The following is a 24,687-nucleotide window of genomic DNA, read 5'->3' as shown; positions in this document are numbered from 1 at the left end:
CATGCACTTGAGTGTGACCACAGCTTTGCACAATTTCTCATCTGGTATAAAACCTTCATATTGTACCGGTTCACTAAGTTAGCTTGTGAGGATTCTTGGCTGCACTTTCCGAAGAAATGTTTTGTTATGGAAAGGAAAATGGAGGAGCAAGGAGCTGTCTAAATCTCTTGGACTAAGCCGGGGTTGAAGAATGATTGTAGAGGTAAGGTGAGCTAGTGGTCTGTAAGGAGGAAGGAGGCATGCAAAAGTATTTCTGCAAGGAAATGGAGCAAAGTGCTAATTTGGGGAAACTACTGAGGAATTGAACTCAGGATTTCAGTGGGTAGTTGGGTTGAGTGGGTGGGGAGGAAGGAAGGAAGAGGAAGAAACCTGGAATAATAATACAAAATAGACGGGGGATGGAAAGAAGAGCCCTGGAGATCAGAGTGAATAACTGAGCTATGTGTGTGGGAGTATGTGTGATCAAATGTTCTTGCCAAGCAAGGATGAAGGAAATAGGAGTAGAGCAGACAGCATTAGGCTAAAGGCAGCTAAACTTTAAGCACGGTGTTATTTTGTTAAGCACTTTAAAGGTGACATTTAATGACACTGTAAAGAGTGTTAATTCAGTAAAACAATTTGAAGTGAACGGATAAACTAGAAAAAGTTTTTTGTTTTCTGTGTGATAACCTTTGCCTTTGAAAATAATAGATCATCTCCTGACATCATTTCCTTGTATATAAATGAAAGAGGATACTCGGGTGGAGAGGGAGGTGGGAGGGGGGATCGGGATTGGGAATACATGTAAATCCATGGCTGATTCATATCAATGTATGACAAAACCCACTGGAAAAAAAAATAAATAAATTAAAAAAAAAAAAAAAGAATAAAATAGGGTCTATGCAGTAAACTTTGTATTTCATTTCAAAACAGTAGTTTTCTCCCTGAAGCAAACCCATTGGCAATTTCCCTCACTTTCTGTTGTAGCAAATGGGTAATGCAGAAAGCATTTACATTGTATTAGTTAATTTCAGGAACTTTCTAATATCACACTGTCCTGCACAGATGTGTTTGTTTGGAAAATCTGCAAATTCGCTTAATCTTTGAAAGTCCATTATAACAGAAAACAAAGAACCAACAAAATATAACCAAATATAAAATGTTTAAAAATATGTTGATTGTAAGTGTTCTCAGGGAAGAGCAATAAAGTAAAATAATATGTTAAAAAAGTGGAATCAAAGTTGTTTGCTTCCCATTGGAAAATTTTGAATCAAATCCAGTAAAGGCAGCCATTAAAAAAATCTGAAACCTTCTGGAAAAACACTCACCACTTTCAGGCCATGAAGCTTAATCTTAAGTTCAAAGACTTTTGACTTGTGATGGAAAGCTAGTTGGAAAAAAAATAAACTGTGTAGTTAAATGTGTCAAATTTCAATGTAACAATCAATTTTTACATTTTATATGGTAATGCAAAATATTAAAATGGGGTTTTAGAAATCTAGACATCCAGAGTGACAAGAAAAACCAATAATATCAAATTTTTTGAGTCTATTGGATTACTGAGCGATTAATTGGTTAAATTTATTCAGCTGAAAAGTTGAACACAGTTCTAAAGTCTAAATATTGTCTTAAAATATTTTTTAAGACCCTGCCTTCTCTACTTAATGTGTTACTTTCCCTTCACTGTTTGCAATAAAGTGATATAAAAAAAGTATACTCCACATTTGCTAAATGTTAAATGCTATGACTTTTGAAGAAACAGTCTACTATGTATTTAAAATTTTGTTTTTGCATGCATTTAAATCACTTCTTTAATAACCTGCGTTATTGCTAGGTGGCGGATGTTGTTGCTGTTTTCCTAGTTTGTTTTGCATACATGTAGAATTTTCTTACGTTAAAGAGACAGTTTCCTTCACTAGTAGCTCAGCTGGTAAAGAATCCACCTACAATGCAGGAGACCCTGATTTGATTCCTAAGTCGGGAAGATCCTCTGGAGAAGGGATAGGCTACCCACTCCAGTATTATTGGGCTTCCCTGGTGGCTCAGATGATAAAGAATCTGCCTGCAATGGGACAGACCTGGGTTTGATCCCGGGGTTGGGAAAATCCCCTGGAGAAGGGAACAGGCTACCCACTGCAGTATTCTTGCCTATAGAATTCCATGGACCGGGAGCCTGACAGGCTACAGTCCATGTGGTTGCAAGGAATTGGACAGTGAATGAGTGACTTTCACTTTTTGTATTTGTAGAAAAGTTTAGAAAATCTTGAATTCCATCTCTGTCTCTATGAAAAATGGCAGAGGATTATTTGAGGCTATATGTATTCTTTATATGTCATTCCCTTTTCCCCTGGAAAAAATGAGAAAGAAATTGATAAATTATCAATTTGCACAGAAACAAGAGTAACGCAGTAATTATCCTACAGTGCTTTGACTACTTTAGAAAGATGGAATGATAACATTAAGTAGGTCTCAAAGTAACTTCTTGCATGCTTAGTCTCCATTACAAAAAGCTGCATTATTTTTTTTGTACTTCCTATTAGTTGTACTAAACATGTAATAAGAAAAAGAGTAAAGATTTTTAAGGGAACTTTTAAAATATAAATGATTATTTCTTGAGGGGCATCCAGAATGAGTTTTCCAGGGTGCTGGTAATAGACTTGTCTTGAGTGTGATAATAGACTTGTAGTTATATGAGTGTATATACTTGTGAAAATTTATCAGTTTGTACATTTAAAGTTTATATACTTTATCTCTGGGCTTCCCTGATAGCTCAGTTGGTAAAGAATCTGCCTGGAATGCAGGTGACCTTTGTTCGATTCCTGGGTTGGGAAGATCCCCTGGAGAAGGGAAAGTTATGCACTTCAGTATTCTGGCCTGGAGAATTCCATGGATTGTGTAGACTGTATAGATAATAGACTTATAGTTTTATATGTATGTATATACTTGCAAAAATTTATTAATTTGTACATTTAAAGTTCATGCACTTTATCTATACCTCAATAAAATGTTAAGCTAGTAAATAATGCCATCAATGTACTTTCTGCTGAATAGTCAGAATGATACAATGAGTAACCAAATTTAAAAATAGGAACCAAGAAGTTATCATCTGTGACGGTAAGCATAAACATGTGACCTTACACAGATTTGACTGCATCAGTTTCCGTAACTAAAGATGGTGCAAGTACCAGCTTGCCAGTCATTCATTGTATTGCCTCTCTTCCCCACATTCTTCTTTGCTATTTCTTGTCTTATCAGAGGTGGGCCTGAGAGATGGTCCTCTTTTGCGAGTGACTTGCTGTTAGGTTCTGCCAATTCAAAGGTCTGGTAGGACACAGCAAAGGCAGAGCAGGAGGAAGGGACTTTGTTTCCGTTTTCTGAAGTGCTGTTTTCTATCAGGCCTTAACAGATTAATATGTGGGGAACCTGTTAGTGCTCATCTCGTGGTTAACATGTAGCCTACAGCATCTGATGGACCCTTCGCCCTCTAGGTGGCCAGTGGACTGTGTGTGTCCCACACCCTCTGGGGTCTACACACTCTCGCAACCTCTCTGTTCCCAGTAGAGTTCCTATGGGCGCACAACCTGTACAGAGATGCAGACTCTTAGGCTTGGTGTTGGTCATGGTAAGGGGCTCTTTGAAACTTGTAAGTACTTGCCTCATTCACTGTCCTTAAGATCTATGGGTAATATTTGTGTTCTACAGATTCTACTTCTGTACTGCTGACCTATACCTTGTTTAACTCTTTTAGTTAACTACCTTTTTACTAGTTAATAATTCACTGTATTAGCTTTACTTATTACAATGATTGTATGGTTTTTGTTTCCTGATTGGGCCCTGACTGATGCAGTGAGCCTTCCCATAATTTATATAGGGTTATAAATTAGAGTTCAGCTGGCCATAACCTTTACTATTTCCTTTTGAGGCATTGATCATACATTTAGACTGTAACACTTGAGCCCAGTTCTGAAATACAAGACATTGACATGTAAAATTGTTATAAAAAGAAAACTATACAATTTCTTCAAATTCTTGTACTCAACAAGTAATCTGCTTTTACTTTTACTCAACAAGTAAACTACTTAATTCATTTTCTATTTATTTATTCCTTTATCTAAAAAAGGTGAGTGTTCATAATTTTTGTATAATTAAGCTTTTATTCCCACAAGTTTATTGTCACTCAGTGAGCATTTGTATAAGATTAATTAAACTTTTCATTTCTAATTGAATTTTAAGGGGGTTAAATTTAGATAATTCTAATTTTCATTACTGTTTAAACAAAGAATAAACAGATATATTGATCAGAATTTTTCTTTTTTTTTTTGGCTGGAGATAGTGCCAGAAATGTAGTCTATATTGAAAAATTGGTTACTTAAGCATTCTTGTCTTTCTATTTTTTTAGCACCCAGTATTTTTGTAACTCTTTGCCACATATTATGCCTCACTTAAAGAAAATGTGGCTGTATTTTTATTGAATCACTGAGGTGAAGTCCACTCTGTATTTGCCTTGTTTATTGCTATTCCTCTCGCTTTTCCCCCAATGATTTCTCACCTTCTCTCAGCTCTTGGAGGAGTCATCCTTCAGAGTATGTATAAAGGAAGCCTTGGAATTCCCATCACCATGCCTATGACCTCCAATTTCTCATCATTACTTTCTGATAAGGAGCCTGACACCTATGCCAATCATTTCCTCTGAGCTTCCCTGGTGTCTCAGGCAGTAAAGAATCTGCCTGCAATGTGGAAGACCCAGGCTCAGTCCCTGGGTGGGGAAGATCCCTTGGCGAAGGGAATGGCAGCCCAGTCCAGTATTCTTGCCTGGAGAATTTCATGGACAGAGGAGCCTGGTGAGTTCCATGGGATTGCAAAGAGTCTGACACGACTAGACGACTAACACTTTCACACTTTCATTTCCATGACAGGGGCTATCTTATGACTAATATTAAACATTTATCCGCAGGAGCACTTCCAATGTGTATGCACTGAAATATTATCGTTATTTCCCCTCAGAGAGCACCATTTGAAGGAAATTTCCCCTAGAAATAACTTACTTTTATCACTGACAGCTGCAGTCACCCTTAAAGCCACAGTTTAAATTTCCTTTGTTGTTTTTATATTCTGTACGCAGATAATGTATGAAAAGCACACTTGATACAAAGAATCTAGCCATGATCAGAGGGTTGAAAGTAAAGATCCTTTCAAATAGAGAATTCATGCACTTGCTAATAGAGGATACAACTTTCAGATATCTTAGTCATCCTATTTCTTAACATTAATAACTAAAATATAGATATATTTCTGGGAATAGTTGGAAATATTTGAGGATGACTTTAGTAATATTTTATGGAATTAATAAAGCTCTGAAATGAGTATTCAAAATGAAACTAAAAGACAGATAAAGATTAATTTATCATTATTGTCTGATGTGACTGACTCTACTTAAGACAGATAATATGCTAATTTTCTTTTACTGCTGGACCTATACACTTGCCTATTACATAGCAGAGCAATGGAATTTGAGTAGAGAAGTTTAGCTGTGTAACTCTGTATGTGCAACTATGTACTATCCACATGACCTTGAGATTAACCTCTCTGAGACAGACTTTATTTCCTTCCTATATTCCCCAGACTGTACACTTCATACCCATGACTATTGATTTGAAACTGTAAGTTTGTACCTTTTAGTCCTCCTCACCTATTTCTTTGGCACTGATTCTTAAATTTCCAAATCTCTGAATATGGTGATTAACCTTTTGCAAAGTATTTGCATAAAAACCAAATGGAATCCTGTTAAAAATTCATATTCCTGAAATGATGAGGCCAGTAATAGTATCAGTATTAATAACTAAAATTTAATTATTATTGAAAGCCATTGGAAAAGCAACCAATGTAATGGTAGAAAAGCATAGATTCTAGAGCCAAAATATTGGAAGATTCAATATTCTCCAGATATCAATTCTTTCCAATTTGTCTCATAGATTCTATTCATCCCTTATCAAAATCTTGCAAGTTATTTTGTGGATATTGACAAATTAATTCTAAAGTTTATGTGGAGAGGCAAAAAGACAGCCTAATACAGAATGTTGAAGAAGAAAACAATAGCTGACAAAACATTGGAGGAGAACAAACTTGGAAGATTAATGCCACCCAACTTTAAGACTTATGAAGCTATTAAGCTACAGTGGTCAAGACCCTGTAGTATTGTCAAAAGACAGACAAATATAGATCAGTGGAACAGATTAGAGAACCTCAAATAGATTGGCATAATTGTGGTTGGCAAAAAAGAGCAAAGACAATTCAATTAAACTAAGAAGTCTTTTCAACAAATAGTGCTGAAACAACAGGACATTTACATGTAAGAACTGAACCTAGACACAGATTTTACAACCCTTCACAAAAGTTAATCAGTCTTAAACATAAAACTCTTTGAAGATAACATGGGAGTAAGTGTATAAGTAGGATTTTGGGTGTTGAGTTAACTTTTTAGGTACAACATCAAAGGCATGATCCATTAAAAAATTGATAAACTGGACTTCATTAAAATTAAAAACTTCTGCTCTATGAGAGACAATGTCAGGAGGATGAGAAGACAAGCCAGATGGGAGAAAGTATTTGCAAAAGACACATCTGATAATAGACTATTATCCAAAATATACAAAATACTATTAGAGACTCTGTGGAACTGGACTGCCTGGGTTCAGACTTTGGCTCTACAACTTATGGTGTAATATTGAGCAGGTTATGCCTCCTCTTATTTATCCTTATTTGTAAGATACAACTAACAATAGTGTAACCCATGTAAGATCGTTGTGTGGTGTAAATGAATCACAGTTGAGAAATGCTAAGGGCAGAGACTGATACATAACAAGTGAAAAACTAAATATAAACTCATGTTGTCTGGTCTCTCTTTTTATGTAACATGTTATATATAATAGTATCCTGAAAACTGTCATGTTTCCCTTAAATGACAGTTAATACATGGTCATTGTTAAAATATTTATCTTTTTCACAATGCATAATGAAGCTTGCTTATTGTCATACAGAGTCATTTTTTCTTATTGTTATCTGGAGTTAATAGTAATACTTCATGGAGGTTCTTATGAAAATGTGCTATATATTTGTAAGCCATATGTACAAAATATATAACATACACTGTGTATATGCATGCTAAGCTGCTTCAGTGGTGTCCAACTCTTTGCCACCCAATGGACTGTAGCCCGCCAGGCTCCTCTGTCCATGAGGATTCTCCAGGCAAGAATACTGGAGAGGGTTGCCATGTCCTCCTCCAGGGATCTTCCCAACCCAGGGATCAAACCCCCGTCTCTTAGGTCTCTGCATTGGCAGGCAGATTCTTTACCAATAGCGCCACCTGGGAAACCCATAACATACACTAGCACTAGAGAATTCTAGTTATATCAAATAGGTCATGTGGATTTTGATTTATTAATGTTAAAAAATTACCTCTGTATTTAATAATATGTATATATTGGAAAATGAACATTTCAGGCCTAGGTCGGATATATAGACAATAGGGAACACTGCAAGACAGTGTTTTAGGCTTCCAGTGATACAGATATGATATTAACAATCTTTCCCTAAATGAATTGTTGTCAACTATAATAATGAAATTAGTGTCCTTTTCTTTTAAAATTGTTTTTTTCCTCAAGTTAATATTAGGTAATTTGAAATTTTTTTGATAGATCAAACTTATCTATATTCCCTTTTACTTTAAACATCACTGTTTTTACCTTGCTCTTTTGGAAGAAACAAAATCTACTAGAATTTGAATTTACTATTTAGATTTTAAAGTTGCTTTTGCTGCCTTCTCAGCTTAATTAAATTATAATTTATTAAAAGATTTTTCCAGCTTAGAAACTGAAATCTCTTTTTCCAGGACCTAGAAAATGACTTGAAAAAAAAAAAAAACAACTCTAAAACAGACTTGTTCTTCTCTTACACCAATAGGTAATTTGATTTTGTCCTTTTTCTTACAGTTTGATGGCTTCTGTTTCTTAGGATGCTTTCTGAAATGTAATTTTGTGTTACAGGCATTTCAAAAGTATGTGTATAAATTTTTTTCCTCTCCAAATTCACACACTTCTTGATAATGCAAAAAGCCCCACGGCAGTAGGGTTTTGCAGTATGTAGCTTGTGCTGCATCATTTTTTAAGACAAATGTGTAGTGCAGCTCTGTGCCTTGGAGCTGTTTGAAGCATTGAAGGGCACACGTTCTCTCGTGTAAAGTGCTTATACCGTGAGTTAAACAAACAGTACAGGCAAGCCCCAGAAAAATGCACCAGATGTCCAGGTGGTAGTCAAATCAACAAAAAATGTATCTCACTTCATTGTATTAGATTTATTTAGCAGTGTTCTCTTTTTCTTTAGAAAATTTGAAATACAGTGTGAGAATAAGTCATTATGCAGAATTTTAAAACCTCCACCATAATAATAATATTGCTTAGGAAATAAACTGACTCAGAGTTAAACAACAGAGTGAACTACAAATAACGCATAAAACCAAATGAGTCAGAAGTAGAAAATAAAGAAAGAAAATGAGTTTGAGCAGAAGATATTTAGTGCAGGCAGCTATGTATAAATCATGTTTATAACAGTAATTTATCATTTAAAAATTTACTAAAAAGAAGCAATGCAAGCAATAATATAAAAAAAAACAAAACTGGATAATGTTTAATAGGCACCCAAGTTAACATCCTGTGCTCAGTCGCTCAGTCATGTCTGACTCTTTGTGACCCCATGGACTGTAGCCTGCCAGGCTCCTCTGTCCATGGGACTTTTGAGGCAAGGGTACTGGAGTGGGTTGCCATGCTCTCCTCCAGGGGATCTTCCTGACCTGGGGATCAAACCCGCATCTCCTGCCTCTCCTGCCTTGGCAGGTGGATTCTTTACCATTGAGCCGCCAGGGAAGCCCAAGTTATCATCATAGCTTAGTTTTTTTGACTAGATAAAGATCAGTGGGAAACTGGAATATGAAGAGGGATAGATATAATTAGTCATGTCAGGAAAAGAAGTTGATTCATGTTTTATGAAAATGGAGATGGATATGAGTATTGCATTGTAAAGAAATAAGTAACCACAACATAATATGAACTATGTGGAATGAGAATATATACTTCTTTAGATCTTAACTACCCACCATTTTTTTAGTGACTCTATATGCATAGTTTGGCATATACACAGATCAATAACTTCAACAGGGAGAACTAAAAGGTATCACTCTGAGTTGTTTTACCATAAGTTTGTGAGTAAAGGATAAGCACTGAACTTCACTAAAATTTAAATATAATTAGGATATTCTGCAGGTGACAAGAAGTCTTCTTGCCATTTTCAAATGCTGTGGGACTCCAGAGTCTGAACCTTCTGCACTTGTAGGTATAGTACACAAAAATAATCAGTGAATATATTGAATATATTAAGGCCAAGTAAGCATCAGAACATCTCATCCTATTAGGTATTGAAAACCTGTCACTTTATGATATAATACTAATACTGTGTAAAATTTACTGAGTTCTTTTTCATTGTTTCCATTGCTTCATATACATTTTCATATTTAATTAGAACAGCAAGGTGATGAGTTCTATCATAGTACTTATATGAAAGAGGAAACTGAACCAATATTGTTTAAGTAACTTGCCCAACTCTCAGTGTTGACATGGCACAGCCTGGATATTTTGACTGAAGTCATTGATCAGAGTCTCTTAGGTTTGTCATTACTTTGAGCTCTTAATAAAATTATTTATTAAATTATTTTTTAAATTTATTTTTAGTTGGAGGATAACTGCTTTACAACGTTGTGTTGGTTTCTGCCGACAGCAATGTGAATTGGTCAAAATATGCACGTGTCCCCTGCCTCTTGAACCTCCACCCCCAACCTCGTCCCACCCCAGGGTTGTCACGGAGCACCGGGTTGAGCTCCCTGTGCCTATACAGCAGCTTCCCACTGGCTCTCTTTTTAAAATTAATTTTAGTTAAATAAGACATGTACTAATAGCATCATCTGTCCAATAATCTACTTTGTTGTTGGTGTATTTAAACTCCTCAGTTATATTGGTAGGAAAGAAAATCTACGACCTTGGTTGTTGAAGTGTCAAAAAATTTATAGAAAATGAGAAGTAACCTTCAATAGAATACAGCAGGGCTCACCTTCTTTCTGTCCTTACGCAGTTAGTATTTCACTCATTGTGTTGTCCTGTCAAGTCTTGAGTACATTGTTATCTGACTGATCAAGCTGTGATGTTTTTTTTGTGGGTTCGTGTTAGAATCACCTTAGAGGCTTAAAAAAACATATTGATAGCTAGGCTAGAAACGAAATCGCTTAAATTAGAATCTCTGCGGGAGGGCCTTAGGCTTAGTTGTGTTTGTTGTCAATGTTGTTTTAAGCAGCCCAGTTATTTTAATGTGTAGCCTAAATTGATTAACATTGATTACTCGTTGAAGATTTTGACAGATGGGACAAGCAACATGCTAGCTCTTTTAAAGATTAATTAACGATTATATATATTTAAATAAAGTTGTGTGTGTATAATTGAACAATTTTCATATATGTTGAAATATAACTCTACCCCCAGATACTTCAACAATTATTCATTGTAAGAATATTGACATTTATTCTCCCTAAGAAACTATGAAGCAATTATATTATATAGTGAAAGTGAAATCACTCAGTTGTGTCCGACTCTTTGTGACCCTGTGGACTATAGCGTACCAAGCTCCTCCGTCCGTGAGATTCTCCAGGCAAGAATACTGGAGTGGGTTGCCATTTCCTTCTCAAGGGGATCTTCCAGACCCAGGGATCGAACCCAGGTCTCCCGCATTGTAGGCAGATGCTTTTACCGTCTGAGCCACCAGGGAAGTATGATCCATTTTTAATTCTAATTATGCTGAGGATGTATTTTATTAAATTCTTAATTAGATCAAATCAATACTTACTAAATAGGTTTCTTTGTCTAATTTGTACCTCTTAAAGTAGAGTTTGGGCTTCCCTGATAGCCCAGTTGGTAAAGAATCTGCCTGCGATGCAGGAGATCCCGGTTCGATTCCTGGATCAGGAAGATCCACTGGAGAAGGGATAGGCTACCCACTCCAGTATTCTTGGGCTTCCCTTGTGGCTTAGCTGGTAAAGAATCCGCCTGCAATGTGGGAGACCTGGGTTCAATCCCTGGGTTGTGAAGATCCCCTGGAGAAGGAAAAGGCTACCCATTCTAGTATTCTGGCCTGGAGAATTCCATGGACTGTATAAGTCCACGGGGTCACAAAGAGTTGGACACAACTGAGCGACTTTCACTTTCAAAATAAAGTTGTCACTCCATATCATGCAAGAGTTTATAAAAACTTTTATTGAAAATAGTTGATTTACAATGTTGTGTTAGTATCAGGTATATAGCAAAGTGAATCAGTTATACATATTTCCACTCTTTTTTTATGTTTTTGCATTTTTTTCCCATTTTATTAGTTGGAGGCTAATTAGTTTACAATATTGTAGTGGTTTTTGCCATACATTGACATGAATCAGCCATGGATTTACATGTGTTCCCCATCCTGATCCCCCCTCCCACCTCCCTCCCCATCCCATCCCCCTGGGTCTTCCCAGTGCACCAGCCCTGAGCACTTGTCTCATGCATTCAACCTGTTCCCATATAGGCCATTATAGAGTATTCAGTAGAGTTTCCTGTGCCATACAGTAGGTCCTTGTTAGTTATGTATTTTAAATATAGTAGTATATATATCTCTGGAGTAAGAAATGGCAACCTACTCCAGTATTCTTGCCTGGAGAAACCCATGGACAGAGGAGCCTGGGAAGCTACATTCCATGGGTTCTCAAAAGAGCTGGACACGGCTGAGTGACTAAACAACAACAATGTATATGTAAATCCCAATCTCCCAGTTTATCAACCCTTTTTTACCCTTGGTAACCAAAAATTGGTTTTGTACATCTGTGACTCTCTTTCTTTTTTTATAGATAAGTTCATTTGTACCCTTTTTTCAGTTTCTACTTATGAGCGATATCATATTAAAACTCCATTTTTATTTTTTTTAATTTTTTTTTAAACTCCATTTTTAAATGCAATTTTTATCTGAAATGTCCAGGTCAGTTGTCTTGTAAAATGGTCCACATTCTAGATATATCTATTTTCTTCCAGTGTTGCTTAACTTTACCATCTGTCCTGAGTAATCTGATGGATGTTAGCTCTGGACTCTAGATTGATTAGAGCCAGGGTAAGTATTTGTGGCAAGAATAGTTCATAAATGACATTAGGTGCTTCAGATCAGATGCCTGTAAAACAAGTTGCCACAGACCATTAGGTATGATTCTGAAAGATTATGATTGCTTTAGTCAAAACACATAAAGTTATACCTTTTCCTTTGTAGTTAGTAAGAAATCAATACATAAATGCATATCTGTAATTGTTTCATATAGCTGTGTGTGAAATAAACATGTGACAAATTTCTAGAAAAATTGTTGCATAGCCACTTTGATTCAGTAAACTGAGGAAAACAGATTTTCCTATTGACATTTGAGAATTTAATCAGTTTTCAAAAATTAGCGTTGTTTTAAAAGCAATTAGCAGTTAATCTATACTTTGACACATCAGTTCACTTCAGTCAGTCAGTCATGTCTGACTCTTTGTGACCCCATGGACTGCAACAGGTCAGGCTTCCCTGCCCATCACCAACTTCAGGAGCTTGCTCAAACTCATGTCCATCAAGTTGGTGATGCCATCCAACCTCTGTCACCCCCTTCTACTCCTGCCTTCAATCTTTCCCAGCATCAGAGTTTTTTCCAGTGAGTCAGTTCTTCACATCAGGCGGCCAAATTTTTGGATCTTCAGCTTCAGCATTAGTCCTTCTGATGAATCTTCAAGACTGATTTCCTTTAGGATAGACTTTTTTGATCTCTTCTTAGTCCAAGGGACTCTCAAGAGCCTTCTCTAACACCACAGTTCAAAAGCATCAATTCTTTGGCGCTGAGCTTCCTTTATTGTCCAACTCTCACATCCATATATGACTACTGGAAAAACCATAGCTTTGACATATGGATCTTTCGTGTTCCCAATAAACCTGTCATATAATGATTTCAGGTTTCACTTTTAAGAATTGTTTGGGTCAGTTATCATTATGAGGGTTTTATTATGATTTTTTAAAAAAATCTATTACTTGCCCTACAATCATTAGTCTGCAGTTGTTTGTCTCTAGTAGTGGACAGATCTAGAACACATATATATACATATATATATACACACACACACACATATATATGTACATATGCATGCTATGCTGTTCTTAGTCACCTGTGTAGACAGTCAGCATCTGTTCTTTCAGATAAAGGCTTCGTTTTTTTACTATTTGGAAGCAAATGGAGCATCTGCCCTCATCCTCCTATATTCCTTTCTCCAGAGCCAGAAAGAATTCAGATTGCTTATTTTTATACTTATCTGATATCCTGGGGAAAAAGGTAAAGGAGAGTTTATAAAACCTCGACAGAAAAAGGATGTAACTCTTTCAGTTCTCCCAACGGCTGAATCTCGGCTGAAATAACTGACAGTTTTTGGACATACAGAAGGAAATGATGAGTTAGGCTAAATGTCCAGATGTGTGTTCAAAAGATGTATAAGGTTACATCTTAAAAGACAAGAAATGCAATACCTGTATTTTTAGAGAGGAAGCTATAAATAGTAAACACGTAGCTTCTGTTAACTGTAGTCCAACCCTTAAAGATCTTAAAGTAACAAATACTTTTCATCTCTACACTATTTAGCAGTGCTTAAAAAAGTCCTTATATAAGTAAAACCAGATCAAAAAAGATCATAGATTGAATTAAATGAGGAATTAGAATATGATGCTTCTTGTTTTATTATCTTTAATATGTGGTTGTACATTTTTGATGAATTTGTTTTTACTGTAAAATAGAAGTAGGGGGATTCCTTCGTGGCTCAGTCGTAAAGAACCCACCTGCCAATGCTATTGATGTGGGTTCGATCCCTGGGCCTAGCAGATCTCCTGGAGAAGGATGGCAACCCATTCCAGTATCCTTGCCTGGGAAATCCCATGGATAGAGGACCCTGCAGTACATGGTGTCACAAAAGGGTCAGACACAACTTAGTGACTAAACAACAACCAAAATTAAAGCAGATTCCTTTTTTATTCTTTTCTCATCTATACCTACAGATTTCTTGCGCTTCTTTCTTAGACAATACTAAATATCTTCACAAACAGTTGGCAGAATATTCTGAGTTACTTAAGGCTAGGGCAAACTGTTAAAGACAAGTAACAAAATTACTCCATTGCTTCTAAATCCTACAGAGCAATGTCATTCTTCAGTGGTATATTTAATTCTCCTATGAACTTGCATGAATAATATCTTAAAAGATATGGTATAAAAAATGGAGTATTTTCTACATGAGAAAGCTATTGTTCACATGTACGATAGGGACTTCCCAGGTGGCTCAGTGGTAAAGAATCGGCCTGCCAGTGCAGCAGACAACAAGAGATGCGGGTTCGATCTCTGGGTTGGAAAGAGAGATGCTGGAAGGAGGAAATGGCAACCCACTCCAGGATTCTTGCCTGGAGAAATCCATGGACAGAGGAGCCTGGCAGGCTACATTCCATGCAGTTGCAAAGAGTCAGACACGACTGAGCATGCACACGCTAGGATAGGTACTGCCCTCATTCAAATATTCATTTATACACAACAAAATATTATTGTTGCTCTACATGGTTACTGTGCATCACGTGCTTCTTAGAAGCCAAAAGGACATCCATGGGAATGACAGCAAAGCACATCTGAATTTGAAATTTTAAAGGGCTCTGGGATTTGAGGCTGATACTTCTTTGGCTGAGCTCCAACCTGCACCTAGGGAGAAGAAAGAAGCAATTTGGGTTCCTTGTGTCCCTAAATTGCATGTTGTTTTGGACAGAACAATGACATCCAAAGTGAAACTTTGATAACTTGCTTAGATAATAGGAAGTTGATTGGAAATGAAATAGGCAACTTTCAATAAAGGGAAATGTGTCAGTGAAAAGTCACTAGAGACTTGGACTAGGGTGAAACCTTGTAGTCATCTCAGAGCAAAAGCAGACAGATAGTGACTCCTCATGTCAGAAAAGAAATTTAAAAAGTCACAGCACTTCCTTTTCATCCTTTGTAAATGCATCCAAGGGAGGAGCTACTTTCTCTGAGGTTTAACCTCCTCCTGCATGGTCTGCTGGTGGGAGGAAGAGGAGAGGGGGAAACTACAGAAAGAGGAGTCAAACTCTGGAGAAGGTGTTCCAGCATCACAGTTCATCAGTGCCTTCCCTTTCCAAACCAGCCTCCCAGCCCCAACGGAGATTTCACCTCCCCCGTTCCCTTACTTGTGTTTGAGTGCAGAGGTGAGGGCAGGGAGTGAGCAAGCTGCCCACATGTGGACCTGTCTCTGGGAAAGCACCCACACTGTAATCAACACCTCCAAACACTGTAAGGGAGAGATGTTGGATGGAAGGGTTAATTTAGTTATTCGCATGAAATATACCATCAAAACCATTTCTTTTCTTTCCTCAATGACATTAAGTAACAATGCAAGTGACAGTTTTTTTTTTTATCAAGATGTAAAAGCATTTTTCATATGCTTTTACATTTCATATGCATTTACATTTCTTATGCTTTTCATTCTTAAAAGAATGTCTCTTTTAAGACATTCATTAATGTCCTTTCTTAGTTTTCAGATGCCCTTCATTTTCAGACAGACAGTTTCATGCAGAGGATAAGAGGAGAGGTTATTTATGTATTTATTTTTTAATTGAAGTATAATTGATATACAATGTTGTGTTAGATTCTGGTATACAGTTAAGTGATTCAGTTATACACATGTATGCGTTTATACCTATATTCCTTTTCATGTTCCTTCCTATTATAGTTTTGTATAAAATACTGAATATAGTTCCCTGTGGTATACTGTAGTACCTTGTTTATCTTTCTTATATGTGGTAGTTTGTGTCTGCTAATCCAAAACTCCTATTTTTTCCCTTCACCTCCCTTTCCCTTTTGGTAATCATAATTTGCTTTCTATATCTGTGAGTCTGTTTTGTAAATAAGTTCATTTGTATCATTTTTTAGATTTCTATCTTTTCATGTGAAGAGGCTTTTAAAATCAGATTGGCATGATTTCAAATCCTAACTCCATCATCTATTAATTACTATGACCTGGTACACATTACTCAATTTTTCTGAGTCTCTGTTGTTTGTAAAATAGGCATTAATATTATATACCTCTCAAAATGTTTTGAGGCTAAATGAAATAATTATGTGCTTGATATCTTGCACACACAGTGTATGTGTGTGTATATATGTGTATATACACACTAAGTATGTGATCATTATTCTAGGAATTCCAGAATTCCAGACTGTAAGAGATGGTGCTAATTGATTGTTTTGCTTTGTCTCACTCATAGCATACAATCTCAGAATCTTTTTCTTAGCAGAGTGCTCTAAACAACTAGTTCTAAGGATGAAACTTACATTCCATCGCTTTATGGGAAAGGAATATGAGATGGTCAGAGCAGGGATCTTGTCTTACTTGTTTTTAAAATTTCAACATCAAATACTTACAAATGCCTTCTGAATTAATATTCTAGATGAGTACTATTCATTGTACTACTCTGCATTTACACTTTATCTTTTTTTAAAAAGTTAAAATAATGCCTTCCCTTATGTCTTTTAGTCTTGAATTGTTTGGCTTAAGAGATTATTTAAACCAAATAATACACACATTTTAAAAATAATTTAAAGGAATGTGATTTTCATGTTAATGGTAATGAAAAAAGTGAATATATTTTTACTTCTGATCCTCTAGTCACAAGAAACAGAGTTAGTAGAATTTAGTGAGCCATAAATTCATGCGTTCCATTTTGGACATGTTTAAGTTCAGGTATTTGTTAGACTTTCAAATGGAAATACCAAGGTGGATGTTTTATGTAAGACTAGTGTTCAGGGAAGATGTCTAGGCTGGAAATATATATTTGTTCTTCAACTATACCTGTGTGTATTATATATATGTACATATACATTTTTCAATTATTTATATATATATATATACTGCTGCTGCTGAGTTGCTTCAGTCATGTCTGACTCTTTGCGAACCATTGGATTGTAGCCCTTCAGGCTCCTCTGTCCATAGAATTTCCCAGGCAAGAATACTGGAGTGACTTGCCATTTTCTTCTCCAGGGGATCTTCCCAACCTAGGGATCAAACCCATGTCTCTTATGTCTCTTGCATTGGCAGGAAGGTTCTTTACCACTAGCGCCACCTGGGAAGCCCCTATATGTATGTGTGTGTGTGTGTATACACACAGACACACACAGACACACACAGACACACACACACACACACAGGTCATGATGAACTGTATCAAGTACTGCTGAGAGAGTCCTGATTTAGGAAAAGTAGGGCAGGTGGCTGGGACTAACTTCCTCTCTGAGGGCAACTAAAACTGCTGGATGAAGTATAAAATCTATCTTAACAGATTTCAGAGACGTGTCCAAATAATAAGGAATCAGCAGGTCACATATTAAAGATAGCGAGGACACCAAAATTAAGGTAGCACTCCAGGGACTTCCCTGGTGGTTCAGTGGTTAAGAATCTCCCTTCCAACATAGGGAACACAAGTTTGATCCCTGATCAGGGAGCTAAGATCCCACATGCCCCAGGACAACAAAGCCCATGCACCTCAACCACTGAGCCCGTAAGCTCTAGAGCCCATGCTCTACAATGAAAGATCCAGCATGCTACAAGGAAGATCCTGCCTGCCGCAATCAAGACCCTGGTGCAGCCAAATACGTAAAGAAATACTTACAAAGCACTCCAATCTACTTTTATTATGTGGACTTCTGTTAGCTTTCTTTCCCAGAAAACAGCTGTTAAAATGAGTGGTAATGTTTGTTGTCTTTGGGAAAAAGGGGATAGAGGCTCCAAAGGTGGGGAATCTTATCAGTTAAGCTGAGACCTCAAAAGCTAAGAACTGAACAGACATAAACCCACTCCTTCACTTACACTCCCACTAGAATGTGGGGGAAATTGTCTTGTTGCTGGGGAGAGGAAATAAAGATAAAAACAAAACTGATTCCTGAGAGTTTGTAAATCAAACACCAGTCCAAATGTAATTATAGTCAAAATGTACACTGCCAGACTTAACACAAGACATTTCAGGCCCTTACTTAAAGTGGTCCTCCAGGTACCTGACAAGTAAAGCAAAAAGCAAACTCCTCTGGAAAAATAATGATGCTTATTTATGCCTCAGTTATTTTTTCAGCCTTTCAACAGCAATGACCGGCACATATCACAGAAACTCAGGCACACAAGGAAACAGGCAATTATATTTGACAATCAGCAAAAACAACAGACAACTGATACTCACTTGCAGAGATTTTAGACACCAATTGTATCAGATGCTGATTCTAGCAAATACATTTGTGTTTAAAGAGATTTTTAAAAATCTTGCAAATAGAAAGATATATTAGGAAAGCAATTTTAAATGGCCTTGCAAATTTGCAAAAATAAATAGAATTTGTAAAAATGAAAAGTAAAATTTGAAATGAAATACTATGTACTCAGGTTTGATAATAGATGTATAAAGCAGAAGAGAATATTTTTCTATAGTAGATCAAAAGAAACTACAAAGAATGTAGCCCAGAGAAAAAAAAGGGGTGGGGGGCGAAAACTGGAAGAAAGGGTATAAAAAAGAGAACAGAATGACGTCTTATGTATGCTGAAGTGAACCGTTTCTCTAGAACTTCATAGATCGTGGAGCTAATCCTAGCATTACTCTAAAAGTTCTCTAGAATAAACGACAATTTTATTGAAATGGAGAAAGCCTTAGAAAATATTGTCTGAGGACACTGTCTTGTAAAAGAGTGACCTCAAATAATTGATCTTATTAAAGGTGTAGACAGGATTCTCATTTACGTATTTCTCTGTTGAAAAACGTATCAAACTTCATTGTGTGTGAATTATTATTTTTTTAAAGAATATATATTTATTTATTTTTGGCTGTGTTGGGTGTTAGTTTGGGCACCACAGGCTTCTCTAGATGTGCTGTGGGGGCTTAGTTGCTTGGACCTCAGTGCCCCCACCAGGGATTGAACCTGTGTCCACTGCATTGGAAGGCAGATTCTTAACCACTGGATCACCAGGGAAGTCCCCATCATGGGTGAATTATAATGAGATAAATCAATGTTATCTGCTGAAGTTATTTTTAAAACCAATACAAGAGATTGTTGTTGCTATTGTTTAGTTACTAAGTCATGTCCGACTTTTTGTGACGCCATGGACTCCATCATGCCAGGCTTTCCTGTCCTTCACCATCTCCCAGAGTCTGCTCAAATACAAATAATTTCAAAGAGATTAATTGAGATTAGTAATTTCAAAAATCAAATGTTATGTGATTCTGAGTGTGCAACATTTAGATGAAATGATGGATACCGCACCAAATGAGTTCTATGTAGCTTATTTAAATTATTTTGTTCATTTTCTCAATCAGTAATTAACTCTTTGCCCTTAAGTAAACTACTTACTGTTTCAAAACCTCCCTCCCCTAACAAAAAGTTGGAAATAATAAAGCTGTTCCCTGGTGGCTCAGGTGGTAAAGCGTCTGCCTACAATGCCAGAGACCCAGGTTCAATCCCTAGGTCAGGAAGATCTCCTGGAGAAGGAAATGTCAACCCACTCCAGTATTCTTGCCTGTAAAATCCCATGGATGGAGGAGCCTGGTAGGCTACAGTCCATGGGGTCACAAAGAGTTGGACACGACTGAGCGACTTCACTCACCTTTTGAATAGATTGCCTTGAGACTTATTGAGGTGATTTGTGTTAGATTGCTAAGGGCTCCCCAATTCTAAGTAGTGGTTATAAGCAGAACTTCTGTAGCTCCCACAGAAACAAGATTGCTAGGTCAGTTTTTAGCATGATTGATTGTTTCTTTATGTTATTCATGCCTATTCCTTAAGAGAAGCTGAATTATCTAGAAGGTATTTCCTACATCTAATTGCGTTTACCTGAATGGAATGTATTAAGGTATATCACTATATTAAATTTTCATAGATTATTATTTACGTGACATAAAAAACAGAAATATGCCAAAAATATGGCTGCATTTCATTTGTTCTCTTATTATAAAAACATGCTTTTCCACACTCGGTCAAGGTTAGTGTGGGTGAGGGGTAAAGAGGGAAAAGAATCTGTTGTTGAGTTTGATGTGCACAACTGTGTCCTGTGTTGACATTCTTGTTGGTGGGCTTTCCTTGGCGTTCGTGTCTCTTCACTTGTGGAGCCTGTTGAGTTCAGTCTTGTTGTCATGGGCTTTATCTCTTCATCCATATTTAGTTCTCCACATATGTTTATCACTCATTTCCTAGTGGGGTATGTAAGCAAGACAAAAGAGGATTTTTATTGCATGGAGCAGCTGCCCCAAACAAATGCATTTCAATAGTTCCACTGTTTATAAAAATAAACAAATAAATAAACCACTATAGTCTTTAATCTTCCTAAGCAAAAAGGAGGTTGCTCTACAGATGGCAGCCTGCATCTTTGATTCATCACAGCTGATTGTAAATTAGTGCTTTTACTACTTCCCGGACAATGCAAGGATCACAGAATCCTTCCATTAATCCTTCTCCTATCTTTGGATCAATTTTTGTCAGGTATATTAATTTATATATATTTCAACTTCACAAAACATCTATTGTCTCACACAGTGAGTATTCATTTATATTTGCTCACTTATTTGACTTTTCCAAGGACTTTGTTTCTTTCCTATATTAGTGTGTGTACTCATCTGAATAATTTTTCTTCCTGCAAACCCATTTTATAGTGCTAATTTTATATAACACCGGGGTTTCCCGGTGGCTCAGACAGTAAAGAATCCGCCTGCAATGTGGGAGACCTGGATTCCATCCCTGGGTTGGGAAGAGCCCCTGGAGAAGGGAGCAGCAACCCAGTCCAGTATTCTTGCCTGGAGAATTCCATGGACAGAGGAGCCTAGCAGACTATATAGTCCATGGGGTCACAAAGAGTTGGACACATGCTCACTTTTATATACCACAGATCTCTAGGTAATGACGTCTCCTAACTTATGTTTGTTGGAAAGAGTCTTTATTTCATTTCCATTTTAATTTTTAATATGGTGAATTTTTAACACAGACAAAAATAGTCACCGAAGAACTGTACAAAAAAGATCTTCACAACCCAGATAATCACAATGGTGTGATCACTCACCTAGAGCCAGACATCCTGGAATGTGAAGTCAGGTGGGCCTTAGAAAGCATCATTACGAACAAAGCTAGTGGATGTGATGATATTCCAGTTGAGCTATTTCAAATCCTGAAAGATGATGCTGTGAAAGTGTTGCACTCAATATGCCAGCAAATTTGGAAAACTCAGCAGTGGCCACAGGACTGGAAAAGGTCAGTTTTCATTCCAACCCCTAAGAAAGGCAATGCCAAAGAATGCTCAAACTGCTGCACAATTGCACTCATCTCTCACTCTAGTAGAGTAATGCTCAAAATTCTCCAAGCCAGGCTTCAGCAATACGTGAACTGAGAACTTCCAGATATTCAAGCTGGTTTTAGAAAAGGCAGAGGAACCAGAGATCAAATTGTCAATATCCGCTGGATCATAAAAAAGCAAGACAGTTCCAGAAAAACATCAATTTCTGCTTTATTGACTATGCCAAAGCCTTTGACTGTGTGGATCACAATAAATTGTGGAAAATTCTGAAAGTGATGGGAATACCAGACCACCTGACCTGCCTCTTGAGAAACCTGTATACAGGTCAGGAAGCAACAGTTAGAACTGGACATGGGACAACAGACTGGTTCCAAATAGGAAAAGGAATACTTCAAGGCTGTATATTGTCACCCTGATTATTTAACTTACATGCAGAGCACATCATGAGAAACGCTGGGCTGGAAGAAGCACAAGCTGGAATCAAGATTGCCAGGAGAAATATCAGTAACCTCAGATATGCAGATGACACCACCCTTATGGCAGAAAGTGAAGAGGAACTAAAAAGCCTCTTGATGAAAGTAAAAGAGGAGAGTGAAAAAGTTGGCTTAAAGCTTAACATTGAGAAAATTAAGATCATGGCATCTGGTCCCATCACTTCATGGGAAATAGATGGGGAGACAGTGGAAACAGTGTCAGACTTTATTTTTTGGGGCTCCAAAATCACTGCAGATGGTGATTGCAGCCATGAAATTAAAAGACGCTTACTCCTTGGAAGGAAAGCTAGGACCAACCTATATAGCATATTAAAAAGCAGAGATATTACTTTGCCAACAAAGGTCCGTCTGGTTAAGGCTATGGTTTTTCCAGTGGTCATGTATGGATGTGAGAGTTAGACTGTGAAGAAAGCTGAGTGCCGAAAAATTGATGCTTTTGAACTATGGTGTTGGAGAAGACTCTTGAGAGTCCCTTGGACTGCAAGGAGATCCAACCAGTCCATCCTGAAGGAGATCAGTCCTGGGTGTTCATTGGAAGGACTGATGCTGAAACTGAAACTCCAATACTTTGGCCACCTCATGCGAAGAGTTGTCTCATTGGAAAAGACCCTGATGCCGGGAAGGATTGGGGGCAGGAGGAGAAGGGGACGCCAGAGGATGAGATGGCTGGATGGCATCACCGACTCGATGGGCATGAGTTTGAGTAAACACCGGGAGTTTGTGATGGACAGGGAGGCCTGGTGTGCTGTGATTCATGGGGTCGCAAAGAGTCGGACACGACTGAGCGGCTGAACTGAACTGATCCATCATCCACTCAACAGCCATCACCCATGACTGATCCTACTGCTTTCACATCCACATTCATCCAAATTTGGATGGAACAAGACTTGAACACTGCATTTGTGCATTTATTTGACCTGTTAATGATTTAGTTTACTATCTGGAGAATAAGCCATTTTTCCTATTTTTATATATTTACCTGACCAATGTCATGTATACAAATGGTTAAAAAAGAATTGCTTCATGTCATGTGCTATCCATTCAGTGTTCGAATTTCTCACTGTTTCATGAATGTCAACATTTTGCAGCTTAGTTTTTTCATAAGGAGGGCAATAAACTCCTTTATTGCAATAGTTGCTTAATTTGTTAAATCTCTTTTAATTATAAATTTCACTTCCATTTTCTTTTTTTTCCCTTGTAATTTATTTGTTGAAAGAATAGTACCTTTTCCCTGCATATGTACACCTATTTGGGTTTTGTAGATTGTAGTGTAGCTTGACATACTGTCTTCTGTGATTCCTGTGAATTATTGGTAGGATCTGGGTAAGATTCAAGTTTGATTTGTGAGGAAAAGATCACCTTATAAATGGCATTTTCTTTTGTCAAGAGGAGCATACTGTTTTGTTTTCTCTCTTTTCATAAGATTAATACTGAGATTCTTGCAACTGACCCTTTTATCAATGTCTCTCCATTCATTATGGTTTTCTGAAGTTTGTTCTTCAGTAGATTCCTCTGGGAACAATATTTCTTGACTTTTTGTATGTTGATAACAGCTTGTCCTTGGCTTTCCTACTTGGAAGCCAGTTTAGCTGCATATAAAATTTTTGGCTCCCATTTTCTTTCCTTGAGTATCTTAAATATGCTATTCCTTTCTCATTTCCTTTTTTAAAAATAAAAAATTATTTTTAATAAACTTGACAGAAATTTGATTTCCTTTCCTTCTTTGGTGACCAAATCTAATCTCTAGTATATGAGACCAAGATCCTTTTACTCATCTTATGGGAGTTTAGTTTTCCTTAACTTTAAGAGGAAGGGTGTGCTACTATAGATCTTGAAACCTCATAGCACTAGCGCTCTCTCTTTTGTTATTTTTCTGAAATTTCAATATATATATATTTCATACATATTACATATGTTTTTATTCTATATGTACTACACATATATAGACAATAGCACCTCATGCTTTCTGAGATCTGTCTATTTACTCCCCTTTCTTAGTTGAATTTCCCATTTCTGATGCTCTGTACCAGTTTCTACACCTTCAGTAGTATTAAAGTTAATATGCAGACATATTAACATATTTCACATACAATATTCATGCCAAATATTATTTGAGAAACTTGTCTTTATTTTTTGTTTTTGTTCCACAAGCAACATTACAGGAGGAAATAGTGAACTCAGGTTCAGAACAAAAGCAGGCAGAAACACAGTACACTGGAGTTATCTTTCAATACCCAGGGAGTAATGCAGATGGCTAGAATGCACACATGTGGCCGTGGAGCACAGCAGGGTCATAAAAATGCTGTCCTACAGGGCAAGCGTGGCTCTGGTTCCGAGCACAGACTCTGGAATCTGACTCCCGGCATTTGAATCTCAGCTCTACCATTTAAAATCTGTGCAACTTAGACCAGTTTATTAACTTCATTTTGTCTCAGTTTCCTCATTTATAAAAAGAAAGTAATAGTAATTAACCACCATATGTCATTTATATGTAGTCCCTGGCATATACTAAATACTCGATTACTAAAACTTCACTGGTTCATCTTTAGAGGCTTGGAGAAAAATTCAAGTTACTGAGCTCCAAGTGTGTTTCCATGTAAATTTACTAATTTGACTTTACTTGAATTGAATTAAAATCAAACAAATCATCATTCAAGTGAAAATGCGTGTTCCTTCTAAGTAGCTTTGATCTTTATAATATTAAAATTGTGTTTTCCTGACCTTTT

General features: G+C 36.9%; 1 protein-coding gene and 1 long non-coding RNA gene across 4 annotated transcripts in view; both read left to right on the top strand.

Annotated features, from left to right (window-relative positions):
* The window catches only part of AGMO (alkylglycerol monooxygenase), a 373,576-nt gene that overhangs the window by 14,590 nt on the left and 334,299 nt on the right, over positions 1–24,687 (top strand). The window lies entirely within an intron of this gene.
* Positions 3,546–21,218, top strand: LOC122674520. The gene is made up of 3 exons (XR_006334985.1): positions 3,546–3,601; positions 7,868–7,938; positions 21,162–21,218. It is a non-coding gene; the product is annotated as an uncharacterized LOC122674520 (long non-coding RNA).

The sequence above is a fragment of the Cervus elaphus genome, chromosome 18 (genome assembly GCF_910594005.1).
Source record: "Cervus elaphus chromosome 18, mCerEla1.1, whole genome shotgun sequence".
Lineage (NCBI taxonomy): Eukaryota > Metazoa > Chordata > Mammalia > Artiodactyla > Cervidae > Cervus > Cervus elaphus.
Note: the sequence above shows the minus strand (reverse complement) of the source record. Positions and strands in the feature narration are given on the sequence as shown.